This window comes from Neofelis nebulosa, chromosome 15 (genome assembly GCF_028018385.1).
Source record: "Neofelis nebulosa isolate mNeoNeb1 chromosome 15, mNeoNeb1.pri, whole genome shotgun sequence".
NCBI classification, from domain to species: Eukaryota; Metazoa; Chordata; class Mammalia; order Carnivora; family Felidae; genus Neofelis; species Neofelis nebulosa.
In genome coordinates this window covers 24,611,947-24,622,294 of record NC_080796.1, presented here as the reverse complement: position 1 = coordinate 24,622,294, position 10,348 = coordinate 24,611,947, and positions in this window count along the sequence as shown.

Sequence of the window (10,348 nt, the reverse complement as noted above, 5' to 3'; positions counted from 1 at the left end):
GAAGGAACTTTGAAGTCCATAGCCGCTATGTTAAATAACCTTCCATGAAATTTGATTTATGGAGCACTTACATCACTACACTAAGACCTTGCTTACCTTATTTTATTAGATTATCCCAATAGGCTGAAATCATTATTGCACTATATGCTAACTAACTTGGATGTAAATAAATAAATAAATAAATAATTGTCCCAACAGCCTGTAAGGTAAGGCTGATTATCCTATACTACAAAATGAGAATCTAAGTAAATGCACCGATCACCAGGCTATTGCTCATTGACCCTCCAGCTAAAATCAGCCACTATTTAGGTCACTAACGTGTGCAAAATGAACACTTAAAACAAGCTTTGCATACAATGTGTTTTGTGATGACCATGATTGGCGAAGAATGTAAAAATATCACACAGGGAACACCTAGTTTCACAAAATTCTGAACTCATGGTAAACCATTTCTCTTTTTCTCTCATTTTAGAGATCAAAAAGGGCCCCTTCCTGCTGTATACACACATATATAGCCCCCAAACAGAAATCAATGGGTGTTTCAGGCATAAAGCAAGGCGGACGTGGCTACTGCGGTGGGGTGAAGACGATAACCAGCATACAGACTGTTGTGCTTATGTTGTTCTGTGTTGAGATCTGATATGGCTATTCTCGTCTGTGTTTACATGTCCCATTCATCTGGTTCAACCAGACAGAGTTTTATTAATATTATTGATGGTTGCCATAACAACAAGCATGTGACTATACTTTAGCTATGATACTGTGACAAGTATTTGGTTGATCACAGTCCGTAAATTCATCGGAGGGATGATCTCCAGGGGTGAAAGGAGACGGAACAGGACATCACCAGATGGACACTTGCTTTGATCTCATTGGGGAAATTTACATAGTGATTTCTCCTGAAAAATTCCTTTCCAGAGGCTTCCTCTGGAACTTTGGAGCTGTTTGACCCTTGGAGAAAATCCAGTAACTCAACCAAAGACTCATCTTAGACCATAAATAGTATTCTGAATTTGCATCCTCCATTTACATTACTCTCCCTCTCCCAATCATCTCGGTCTCTTCAGTATTCAGAACATTGAAAGAACAAAGCCAAATACTGCTGCTTTTAGGTCTGGCATCTTAGATGACATTCTTTTGGACTACAGATGTTTGCTAAAATGTATGCTTGATATTGTAATGGAGGAGAATACAGTACAAAATGGTGGACACGGAAAACAGATAAAGTTATCTCTCTGCCATTAAGGAATTTGTGGTCTTGTTTAAGGGATAGGGTGACTGAAAGGAATCCTGAGGTGTGGAACTTTTAGTTTTATAACCAGGAAAGTCCAGAGAAAACTAGGATAAATCAGCCCCTCTGTGAGTCAGGCCCTCATAGACCTCATTTTCAACTCTAAAAATGAATTTAAAAATTTAACTCTTGGGGCGCCTGGGTGGCGCAGTCGGTTAAGCGTCCGACTTCAGCCAGGTCGCGATCTCGCGGTCCGTGAGTTCGAGCCCCGCGTCAGGCTCTGGGCTGATGGCTCGGAGCCTGGAGCCTGTTTCGGATTCTGTGTCTCCCTCTCTCTCTGCCCCTCCCCCGTTCATGCTCTGTCTCTCTCTGTCCCAAAAATAAATAAAATAAAATAAAATAAAACAAAAAAAACAAAAAACATTTAACTCTTTTGCCTTAATTTTCAGCAATTCATGTTCAACAGAAGCAAAAAAAAAAAAAAAATGCATGAAATCTTTACAAAGGAGAACAGAATTGCCAGCCATGCCTGATAGCAGAGTACTGGCTCCAAAGAGACAGGAAGTCGGCTACCCTTGGTGAAACACTGCAACATCTGTGACCTCAAAAGTTTAGCTTCTCCCTATGGTGCATGTGATCTCTTCAAGGCACTGGAGTACCATTTAACAAATTGACTCCCTGAAGGTGTCTAAGTGATTCCTAGGATGTCACTTACACACTGGAAGAATCTGGCTCGACCAATATTGAACAAATCTTAAAACTCCAAACACACAGCTGCATGTTTAGAATGAGACGCGAGCAGTAAAATACTTTGATGACAAAGAGTTACAACTTAAAGCACAGAAAGATACTAGACTGAGGTTTGCCATTTAATGTACTGGTTGAGAAGGTGAGAGATGGTAAGGAGAACAGACAGTAAAGTCATCTTATGGGGATTTCGTATCATCACCCTTCTTCCAATAAGAGAAGAGTAGTCATTGGGCTTAGGATCATCCATTATCCATTTTCCCTAGAGAAGTAAGAGTGTTATGTACAGGTTGGTACAGGGGAAGTGTGTACTCAAAGTCTCCCCTTCTCCCAATTCATAACATACTTGGGAGAAGGAAGGAGCAGAGTCTCCGCCAAGATAATATCAAGAGCAACACTATCCACCCATCTTGGCTCAACTCAATCAGTAAAGGAAAAGATACTCCACCCAAAATGCTGTCCGAGCTTATGGGCTTTGTATGAATGAGGTTGAGGAAACAGGTATGATACTATGAAGCTACACAGATCACTTTCCTTTCTGTGCCCAGGAAGGATTTGGGCATGCTATGGGCTAAATTTTGTCCCCACCCCCCCCCCCCAAAAGATATGTTGTAGTCCAAACACTTAGTACTTGTGAATGTGACCTTATTTGGAAATTAGGTCTTTTCAGATATAATCAAGTTAGGATGAAGCCACATTGAATTAGGGCAGTCCCTAATGTAATGACTGGTATCCTTATAAGAAAAGGAAATTTGTACACAAAGACACGTAAGAACAACATGTAATGATAAACACGGAGATTGGAGTGATACATCTGCAAGCCAATGAACACCAAGAGTTACTGGCAACCAGCAGAAGCTACGAGAAAGGCATGGATAGACTCTCCCTTAGGCAGAACCTCTCTGACACCTTGAGCCTGGAATTTTGGCCTCCAAAACTGCGAGAGAGTAATTTCTGTCATACTAAGCCACCCAGTTTGTAGCAGTTTGTTACACAACCCTAGGACACTAATACAGAGGTCAAGGTTCTGTCCTTGGCAAAATAGTGAAGTAGGTAACTCTGGAAACTGAATTCTTGCCTGATTTACTATACTCTCCTCATTTCATCTTGCTCACCTTGCCTCTACCCTCCATATCAGTGCTAGGGACATAATGTTAAAATTCAGATCCTTCATGGCTCCCCCCCATAAGATAGAAGACTTACAAAGCATTGCTAGGTGTGGACACTGTCCTTCTTCATAGCCCTCTCCTTTGCCTCACATTGTCCTTCTAGTCCGTTAGAATTACCCTTCTTTTTCAGTTATTGATTTCATACAGATGTGTTCTTTGCCACTATGAAAACTCAACTTAAATAGTACTAAGATGCCTTCCTGAACTTCTGTAGGTGAAGAATTTGTCTGGTCTTTGTTCTTCAGAGTAGATCTTAAAAATCCCTCAGATTTTCTGAGTGATAAAAGTGTCTTTGTTATGCTAATGATGTCACTCATGGTAGGCCCCTAGGTAATTTCATGACAGGGACTGATTACCAGAAAAAGCATTGGGACTTTCAGTTGCTAGACCTCCAGGAAGGGGAGTATGACTGAAGATTGAATTGAGCCATTTGGCCAATGCGTTAATTAATCATGCCTCTGTAATGAAACCCCAATAAAAACTTTGGTCACCTAAGCTCCCAGGGCTTTTCGACTGGTAAGCATACTGATGTGCTAGGAGGGGGATGGACCCTGACTCTACCAGGACGCAGTGTGGAAGGTCTATGGTCCCTCCAAGAACTCACTCAATGTGCATTCTTTATAACAAAACTGTAATCAGAAATATAGCACTTTTCTGAATCCTCTGAGTTGTTCTGGCAAATTACCGATACTGAGCAGTTTATGAAAACCCCCAAATTAATAGTCACTTAGAAAAGCAGGTGACCCGGGGACCCCGCAAGTACAGCTTACATCTGAAGAAAGGGCAGTCTTGTGGAAGATCGACCCTTTAATTTGTAAAGTCTAACGTTAACTCCAAGTGGTTAGCGTCAGAACTGTACTGTAGGGGCACCTGGGTGGCTCAGTCGGTTAAGTGTCCAACTTTGGTTCAGGTCATGATCTCATGGTTCTTGGGTTTGAGCCCCACGTCAGGCTCTGTGCGGACAGCTCAGAGCCTGGAGCCTGCTTCAGATTCTGGGTCTCCCTCTTTCTGCCCCTCCCCCGCTCCCACACTGTGTGTCTCCTGTCTCTCAAAAATAAATACACATTAAAAGAAATAAAGAACTGTACTGTAGTATACCCAGTTGGGTTCTGAAACAGAACAACCCCCTCTTACTCCTGTCCACCTTTCTCCAGTTGCTGCTAGAGTCTGTATTATTTTCGTATGTCCCAAAGAAATCCCCCTCCACAACAATCCATATTGTTCGAATGGGGCAAATCTCATTTCTTGGGGTCCAGATTAAGCCAGACCTGGCCAACAGGAGGCTCCCATTTCCCCTGGCTTCTTAGAATGGGTATATGATCCAAGACAGCACAACGAGATCTTCTTCACAGAAAAGCACCTTCTTTCCTAAGTGGGTAACACGCAAGACAGCTGCCTGGTCCATCCTTGCATTGTTAGGAAATGATGTGACACATCAGGAAATGCGTCAACACAGAAGAAAAAAGAGTGAAAAGACACTGTCCTGATAGTGTTTCCGAGACCCTGAACATAGGTGTGTTTGAAACCAGAAATACCTCCTGACTTCGTTGTTATGTTAATCAGGGAATTCTCTTTTTGATTCAGGCTGGTTTGAGCTTTCTGTCACTTGCCAGCAAAAGAATCCTGACAACTGACCATCCTTCCCAAACACACCTGTGACTGACTTACTTCTCCCATCACACTCATTACCATCATCAGTTTGTTTGCCTACCCCAGCCATGGGACTGGGAGCTCAGAAGAAAAGTGACTATGTCTTATTTGTTTTTTTTTTTTTTAAGAGAGAGAGCACTTGAGCCAGCAGAGGCCAGGGAGGAAGGGGGGGAGGGGGGTGCGGGGGAGGGAGGAGGGGGTGGGGAGGGGGTGGGGGGGGCTCGGGGTTGGAGTGGTGGGGAGGGACAGAGGGAGAGAGAGAGAGAGAGAATCTTAGGATGCGGGGCCTGATCCCACAACCACAGGATCATGACCTGAATCAGAATCAAGCTCAACCGACTGAACCACCCAGGCACCCCCCTATTTGTCTTTAATGTCTGCAATACCTATCTCAATGCCGAGAACAGCAATGTCCAAAAATACACAGCTTTTGAGTGAACGTTGGCTAACTAACCACCTCGTTTCCTCCCTCCTCCCTTCCCCCCCCACCTTCACCCCCCATAGTCTCATTCACACGGTAATAGAGGGGGAAAAGTCACCAACCTAGAAACTGAATTAAACTGTAGCCCTAGTTCTGCTTTGTAACCTTACGGTTTTCTCTCTCTCTAGCCTCCATTTCTTCATTTGTAAAGTGACCAATGTCTGAAGATCCTCCAACAGAAAACCTCCCATGACTCTAATATCTGCTAAATTATCCATTAAAAACTAAGGCAGTGCCTGTTAAAAGCTAAGCTGTGAGCTTTCCCTGGAATCACTGAATTTTAATAGATGATTCCTAAAGCCTGCAAAACCTTAAAGGGTAAGAGAGGCAAGGCTCTGAAGGTGGAAGACTAGGCTACAGACAGAAACATGGGATAGGTGTGCCCAGCCCAATGACCCCACCCATCACATATTCCTTGTGATTTACTATGGAAACCACTGTTGGAAAGATCTAGAAAAGGACCAACTGCAGAAAACAGAATGTGACCAAGTCTCTTCAATACCTGCCCTACCCCACTCCCAGCTTAAATCATTAGAACTAGACCATAAAAAAGAAGTTGTCTAAAACCCACTGGTTGGACAACTGTGTGGCTGAGTCCATGGCATTGACACTGTTGCCCCAAGCCCAAAAGGAAAGCATCTGTTACAAGAAAAAAAATGGAGGAACCCAATGAAGAAAAAGGCTAAATTATGTCTCTCAGCTCTTACCAAACAAGAGTAAGACCTATCCTGACAGTGTTCACTGGGACAGTGACCTATCCTACACCTGCCCATCCTGACAGTGTTCACTGGGAGACCATCAGAGGCCTCTAGCTTCCTTTCTTTTTAATGTTTATTTATTTTTGAGAGAGAGAGAGAGAGAGAGAGAGAGACAGCACAAGCAAGGGAGGGGCATAGAGAGGGGTAAATGGAGGATCCAAAGTAGGCTCTGTGCTGACAGCAGAGAACCCAATGTGGGGCTTGAATTCATGAACCGTGAGATCATGACCCGAGCCGAAGTTGAACATTGAACCAACTGAGCCATCCAGGAGTACCAAGCCTCTAACTGCTTATGGACGTCTTGTTTTCCTGAGGGTATAAACTGGAATGTCTTTATTTTAGGCCAAATTTCCCTCAAGGGTAAAGCTATAGAAGAATTTCAAGAAAAGAGCTACTGAAAAAGACATATATAATAAATCTGATGTTCCCACCCCACCTGCCCATCCTGACAGAGCCCTGACAGGGCATCCAGAAAGTGAGCTCTGACTGGCTAGCGTCTGCTTTTGTCCCAGCAAACCCAGAGGCCATGCCTGGAAGAGGAGAAGCCAGTGGAGGCACAGAAAATCAGCTCCACTATCGGGCCTTGGATTACTTCTGCTACCGTCCCAGGGCTTGAGAGTGGGTGGCCACTGAAAATGGGAAAAGAAAGGAGAGGAAGAGAGATGTTTCTTCAAATTATTCAGGCCAGATTACTACACAATTTTCCCACTTTCCTGCTGAATAGAACACTAATGACACCACTAAGAGATTCCAGTAGGGGAGCTATAAAAGTTCAGGGCAAATACAGGACTGCTCATGAGAAAATGACTTCTTTAAAACTCCAGGAAGAAGCTAGTATCCTCCAACCCAGGCCCACTGGATGCTGCTCCGTGTATCTCTAAATCTTCAATTCCTTGGTTTAAGACCTTAATTTCTATTATAATACATGTCCTCCCAGGAGGTAATATTTTTAAGTCACTATGAACTATCCTCAAGGTGAATGGGTTCCTCTTCTTTACTAAAGTAATTCTGGTGAGTAAGGAAGCTAGGAAGGAAAGAGAGGAAGGAGGAAAAGAAGTGAGAGAAGGAGAGAGATCATGAGTGAGCTTGTGCACCAAAGAGGAAAGGGAAGGCTCAGACGACTGCCTTTATAACTGTGCAAAAAGTTGTCCCAGCAAGGCAAAATCAAAATTCTTAAATATGACCTCCTGGAGAATTTACCCATGAATCAAACAAGAGTCATCCCTGCAGAGAAACCTACAGCTCCTGGAAACAAAGCCTGCATCAGAAAAGTAGGAAGTACCCTGTCTGTCTTCAGCCGTCACCAGAATATCTCCATTTCTGAACTGCCTGTTCCTCCTTCCACAAAGGCATCATCTGGGATTATTTGGGAGAGAATTCTCCCTATAAATCTCGTCTCCCTGACACAGGCTGCAGAAAGCTACAGGTCACCTCTGCACACGCCGCAGTTCCTGAGCTGCTACCATAGGGTTCTTCACACTGCACGCAGTTCCTAAAGAACAACCTCAGGAAAAGAAGCGCATTAGCAGACTTCTTCACTGTGGGGACCGCCAACTTTCCCTTGGGTAAGAGCGCCCTCTGGTGGTGAAAGTCGGGTTTGTGGCTAACAGCTCCGTCTCTGGAGGTACACTGTCTCCTAATTGGGCTCAACCATAAATCCTTCCAGATGGGAAGCGTATTCCAGGATGTCTCTTGGTAGCGTAACCACCCGTCAAAATCAAAATTACAAGATCTTGGCTCAGGGCCTACTCCATTACTCCTAGTGTGTAACTTCGGCCTAGTCCCTATCCTCCATCCCGCTTCCTTTATTAAAGGTAGGAAAACAGGGGCGCTGGGTGGCGCAGTCGGTTAAGCGTCCGACTTCAGCCAGGTCACGATCTCACAGCCCGTGAGTTCGAGCCCCGCGTCAGGCCCTGGGCTGATGGCTCGGAGCCTGGAGCCTGTTTCCGATTCTGTGTCTCCCTCTCTCTCTGCCCCTCCCCCGTTCATGCTCTGTCTCTCTCTGTCCCAAAAATAAATAAAAAAAAGCGTTGGAAAAAAAAAAAAAAATTTAAAGGTAGGAAAACAATGCCAACCTCAGGTTCAAATGAAAACGCCTGCTAGTCAGTAACGTACTATGCACCTTAAAATAAGAGATACCATTATGGTGTATCAGATATACACAGATCTCAGATCTAAATAAGAAGCTCTTAATATCCTATCCTCATCCCAAAGGATGCTTTGCGTATGTCACCCTTATAAATCTCTTAGACCGAGATTTTCCTTCCGGATGCCTGCTTTTTACCTTTATCTAGTCTCTTCTGACTTCATGACTCTGTGCTACTACAGCCTGGTACTCCTGACTCCAGCATCTCCTCCAAACCACCTTGCCCACTGCTGTTCTATTAATCCTAACAGCTGTGTTCATCAAGTCACTTCCCAGCTTTGGAACCAAGGACAGCTTCCCACAAACTTGAGTGTGGATCTGCAAGAGCCAAAGGGGGCACAAACAAGTGGACTTTGCACAGCATGGCCAGAGTCAGCCTGGTGTTCCGCCACATTCTTCCATCTGGGGTATCGCTAATATGATTGGCTTTGTGTCCTCTCCTTTTCTGCAGGCTAGCAGGTAATCTCTGGTTAGAAACACAGGACTTCAATCATTTGCCCCCCGGCTACTTCTACTACCTCGTCCTACTTTGCTCCTTCATACATAACTCTGCAGCCCACCCAGACCAGTCTACTTAAATTCTCTAAGTACAGTGCTTTATATGTCTCCATGACTTTGCATGTGGGTTTCCTCTGCCTAAAGCAAACTCTCCACACTTCCAGGTAATCCTCACTCATCCTCTAACGCTCAGCATCAGCATGGAACTCCTGGAAGCCTCCCTTCACTCATCACCTACAAATTTGGGCTAAGGTACATCTCCCCTATGGACCCCTGTGGTTGCCATTATCAGAGTACTCATCACCCTGTATTTTTTTTTTTTTTTTTTGCTTATTTATTTACTTTGAGACAGAGAACAAGCAGGGGAGGGGCAGAGAGAGGGGGAGACAGTGGATCCAAAGTGGGCTCTGTGCTGACAGCAGATAGCCCGATGTGAGGCTTGAACTCACAAACCATGAGATCATGACCTGAAGTCGGGCTCTCAACCGAGTGAGCCACCCAGGTGCCCCTCATCACACCTTATTTTTGTCTCTTACTTGTCTCTCTTCCCCTACTGCCTAGCATGATATTTGGCATTCAACAGGCACTTGGGGGTGCCTGGGTGGCTCAGTCGGTTAAGCGTCTGACTCTTGGTTTTGGCTCAGGTCATGATCTCTGTTTCATGACTTCGAGCCCCACATTGGGCTCCATGCTGACAGTGGGATTCTCTCTCTCTCTCTCTCTCTCTCTCTCTCTCTCTCTCTCTCTCTGCCCCTCCCCTACTCACACAGTCTCTCTCTCAAAATAAATAAATAAGCTTAAAAAAAATAGGCAGTTGGTACAGTTTGATGAACAGGGGATGGGTTCTGTGTTACCAAATTCAAAGGCCACCTCTCGCTCTAATCTTACCTGATCTCTCAACACCACTGGCTGACTATTCCATTTTCTTCCCTTGGCCTTCATGACACCAAACCCTCCTGGTTTTCTCCCAGCCCTGGTTCCTCCAGGAATTCTACATGCTGGAGTGTCCAGGACTCTGACTTGAGCCCTCGTTCTTCCCGGGTTCATGCTTTCCCAGGGTGGCCTCTTCTCATCTCATGGATTTAAATGCTGCCAATCCATTGATGACTACTGGCCTCTGTCTGCAGCTTTTACCTTTCCGAGCCACGCTTGACTCACGTCCAACTACCTATTAGACAGCTTTGGTAAATTCACATCACCCCTGGATCTTAAACTCAACATGGTCAAACAGAACTCTCAATTTCCAATCCCTCACTCCCACCTTACCTGTCTCTGACTTTCCCAGCCCAGCATCCGCCCAGGTGTTCAAGGCAAAGATCAACAAATCATCCTTAATCCTCTCTCTTTCCCTCGCTTCTCAGCACATCACCGCTTCTCAGCACATCACCGCGCTCTGCCAATCCTCCTTCCCAAAAGGCCAAATCCCGTCCCTCTCTTCTAACTCCACCACAATGGCCTTCTTCGAAGCCTCCACCCTCTCTGTTACAGCCTTCAAATTGGCCCCCTTCAGTCCACTCTTTCTCCCCTCCCATCAACTTTCCATGTAGCAACTCTGCCAGTGCCTCCCAGCAAAGTCACTTCTTATCTTTGAAATTGGAGGAGATAAATTGAGACTATGTAAAATCCCATTTCTCGCCCCACTTTTATCCACTAGTTCTGGCACTCAAT